Source organism: Palaemon carinicauda, chromosome 33 (genome assembly GCF_036898095.1).
Source record: "Palaemon carinicauda isolate YSFRI2023 chromosome 33, ASM3689809v2, whole genome shotgun sequence".
In the NCBI taxonomy this organism is placed as follows: domain Eukaryota; kingdom Metazoa; phylum Arthropoda; class Malacostraca; order Decapoda; family Palaemonidae; genus Palaemon; species Palaemon carinicauda.
Window position 1 is genome coordinate 26,781,899 of NC_090757.1, and position 4,618 is coordinate 26,786,516.

Sequence of the window (4,618 nt, forward strand, 5' to 3'; positions counted from 1 at the left end):
TCTCAACACATGTTATCTGAATTTGTATTTCTTATTTATAGTTAACTTTACATTAGTCATTTTATATATTGGGGCCCTTGAGCTTGTATAACCTTTTCAACCAGGTTTATGTATACACGTGTTATATTTATATTTTTCTCAAGTTTTAGATATTAAAAAATCACCTAATGTTCCAGGTAACTCCTATGAAAGTAGTTCTCGGTAAGTATATGAGGAAAAATACAAATTACTAATAATTTGTGATTTTTCTCAAGTTTTAGATATTAAAAAATTACCCAATGTGTGAATGAAACGACGGTAGGCCCCAAGCTTTGCGTTTTGTTAATGACGTTGATGCAGTAACAAGTGGAATATCAAGTTTTGAAATTGGGCAAAAGGTAAATCATGCTCAAACACTTGTCGACAGCAATCTAGAATGCAAATTCGGCCGAAAACGCTCGGCCGTATATAACATATTTGGTGGAACAACTCTGCTTTTGCATGTTTACCTTATAAATCATTGTCAGGCCGTGCATTTCCTCCCTACCTCCCTCTCCTCCCTCTCCTCCCTCTCCTCGTCCTCTCACTCCCTCCCTTGTTATTCAGTAACCATGCAGGCCTGCCTGTTAAGAGAAATGACAGTTAGGATGTGATGGGAGGGAAAGCGCATTGCTTTGAATAGGAAAATTTATTTTATCATTTAAATGTTCATTTTTGTTTCTTTGAAAATTTTGATATATTTATTTAGAACAGATTTTATTTAAAAAAATGTTATTCATACTTGCTTGTTTCTTTGAAAATTTTAATATATTTACTTAGAATTTTTTTTTTTTTATTCACATTTACTTGCTTTAGTTTTTGAAGGTTTCTCAATAAAGTTGATGTTTTGACTAGTTATTAGATTGATTGATTATGAATAGTGAAAAACCTCGTTACTCATACCTTTATTCAAGGTCTATAGGTCTATAGAATACTAGGTCTACCCACGCGCAGGTAAATTGGGGGTTAGCGGGGATTAGAGGGGTAAACGTTAAGTGGGGGTAAATTTTGTGACGTCACTGAACACCATTGGCCGGCGAAAGAGTACTATTCAGCATTAGCTTGCTTTGCAAAAGTTCAGCTTTCTTCATTATCCCGTTGAAAATAACAAATTTATTTCAGAAAAAAAAATAATATAAGATATTTTGGTGACTAGATTTCGTTACAAAATACTTCCTGTGAGAGGGTTTTTAAGGAAAATGGTTTAAAAAGTCGCATATCAGAAGATAGCAAATATTATTCAAATCCTTTGTGGAAGTATTGTTTCACGAAATGTACAAATAAGCAACGTGCATGCATATTTAGATACATTTTCACACCAATCTTTTACTTATGACTCAAATCTAAATTTTAAGAATATCTATTCAAATAAAGTTGTACAAACACACTATAGAAATAAGTGATCATGATTATTACATTTTACAATCCTCTAATTTCAATAGTTATTTTCCTAGCAGAAGTTATTTCTTTTAATTGATATTATTATTCTAAAAATATTTCGACAACGAACAAAATGAGTGAATAGAAGTGGTAATCCCATTTTATTTGGAATATCTAATGCTATTTTTTTACTACTCTGTTGCCATGTTTGTCCTTTTTCCCCATGATAACTTTTAATTTTTTTTTTCAATATTCTTTATCGGATCAGTAAATTCTTTTGATGGCTTCACTAATTCCTTATTTGCTGAGCTAATTATACCTGTCCACGAATTGTCCCCCCTTTTGTGCATTAGGGAAACTTAAGGGTAATGAAACCGGCGAAACAGGCTAGACCTCCTTTCTATTTTGCATCATCCAGGTGTTTAATTACCAACTTTCCTATACTTTTTGTAACATCATTTCCTTCACCGTCGCATTCATCGGGCAGACAAAATTTCATCGCAGATAGCCTTAGTTCACTTTGTAGCGATTTTTCATCTTTATCTTGAGAGAGAGAGAGAGAGAGAGAGAGAGAGAGAGAGAGAGAGAGAGAGAGAGAGAGAGAGAGAGAGTATCATTATCAATAAAACAAAAGGTTCCAGCTGTTAAGTTACCTATTTTGCAATTGGGATCTGTATTATATTTTGACCTTATAAGGTAACTGTCCTTCTCTAATAGATGAGATTTAACACCATATTTAACTGTATCCAACGCTGGGTGCTGCAGACTTCCATTTATCACAAAAAGGTAAAGAAATGTTCAAGTCCCATCTTGATTCATTCTATAAGTCAATAAAATGATTTATTAAATATAATTTTTACCATTTTTAACAATTTTGGCAAAGATTCACAAGAAACTGCCAATCCTGTTTGGAATGAAAAAAGACAATTATTTCCAATTACCATCAATAATTTTACTGGGTGTCGTGCAATTGAAGATTTCATCCTGATTTTGTAAGTTCAACCCTTATTAATTTCTGAACATCTTTGTATCGTACGGAACTCCAGAGATAAAATTGACTTATTTTTCCCAATGCTTATCTAAAAATAATCCTTTGCTACAGAAATATTGAAGCGATTTCGTAATTGTTTCTAATATCAATTGTACAGCCAATTTTCCATTCATACGCTGAAAGCCACTGACATTTATGTTTCTCCAAGTTTATATGATGTTTTCAGATCACTTTTACTTTAAAAGTTCCCTTAGCAAAGAGCAGTGGACAAAATCACCGTCAATTTGCTGAAAGCCATTATCAAATAAATTGTTTCTTATTAGTATCATGAGATGTGGAGCATCAGCAAAGACACAAACAACGCGATCGGTGATGCTGGATTTTCAATCATCGAATTATGCACACTTATGCCTAAAGATTTCCATAAACTAACGTTGGTAGGACCTAGGTCGTTAGATATAAACATTACAGGAAAACTCGCTAGTTCTATCTCAATGATAGTATAACTTTTAGAGCATAAAGAGTATCTGAATCTTAGTCATAACTACATTTTTAGGCAATGCTGCATTCATCAAATGATTAGATAGAAACACGCTCAAATTATTTCTGATTTGTGCTTGAATATTTTGATAAGTCTTTAAAATTTATGGTTCGACATCCAACATATACTAATACAACTATTTAACGTAGAAATGGAGGAAAAGAGTGGAATATTGAACACCAGCTTCCTTGTAAGCAAACTGTAAAATAGTAAATACCGGAAAACAAAGGTTGGTAAATCAGACCACGGTGCGGTGTGACGTCATCTATAACCGCATGGCTAGCCTGCGCAGTAGAGGACACAATTTGGGTCGCTGATGGGTAGACCTTGTGCCTTTTTTTATTAGTTATATTCTATGAATAGTTTCTAATTTTGTTACTCATAAATTGGATGTTTGGGAAATTATACGGGAATGAAACTACGCTTATTACGCAAAGAAATGAAGATATTTTGGTATAAAGAGGTAAATTGATTATGGATTATAAACTCTATTATTTTTTTTTTTCAAATATCGTTTTAAGAATATTCAGAATAAATGGTCAGCTAACCCCTGTTTGCATCATAATCATTAAAACGACTTTATACATAGTACCAGCAATCGGTGAAATCCAGTATGAAAGAGTTGAACTCACTCTCTCTCTCTCTCTCTCTCTCTCTCTCTCTCTCTCTCTCTCTCTCTCTCTCTCTCTCTCTGAAAATCCTAGTTTTAAATAATTTACGAGGCAAGTTCAGTTGAACTCTCTCTCTCTCTCTCTCTCTCTCTCTCTCTCTCTCTCTCTCTCTCTCTCTGAAAATCCTGGTTTTAAATAAATTTACGAGGCAAGTTCAGTTGAGCTTTACTAAGTTAGTACCTTTTGTATCGATTGAAATGACAGTTTTCTCTTTTGGCGTCTGTTACAATAGTTGTTTGTACTGTGTGGTGTACTGTCGCTGGTGCTTCTCACGTCGTGGAATGTAGGCATTTATAAAGTGTCCTTTCCGAGTCCCTTCCGCTCTATCTACAACCACTTTTTGGTTTTCTACTTAACCTTCGTTCCCGGTACGTATCTTCAATTTCTCGTGTTTACTTCTTGGTGTACTTACGGTGTTTTCCTCCAGTTGCTTCTCGGTGGTGAACGGCCTTCCCGGCCTTAGCATTGGGCCATGTTTATAAATCTATAGATTAAGTAATAATAGTTAAGACTCCATATTATATGATATAGGAAAGCAGATATCGCATGTAGGTATAGTAATTAAAAGTAAGAAATGTCCATTAATCGTTAAGATGGTCAGTTTTCTATTTATTCCTGTCGAGACCGGCTACCCCTTCAAAAAAAAAAAAAAATGGTAAATGGTATGCTTAAAGAAAGCCATGTAAGAATCAGCATTTGGTTTTTTGAAATGGGAGGAAAAAATTACCCATGCATCCCATTAAGACATTTATTAAAGCATGGTTTATCGATTTTGGCTTCATGATATTTTTACAATATTTGCTACAAATTGGTGTAATTTGTGCTTTCTTGTCTCCCCAAGTCCTTTTGTCGCAGCCTAAATTACATATTCATCCAACTGATTCCGAGATGTGGTGGTGGTTGGGGGGGGGGGGGTGCTGTTTGCTGTTGGTGTGGAAGGCAGTGGGTTTCAAAAAATGGAATGGAATTAGGAGAATCTGTCTTTTAGGTATTGACCTTGAAATGTGACGTGAAAGA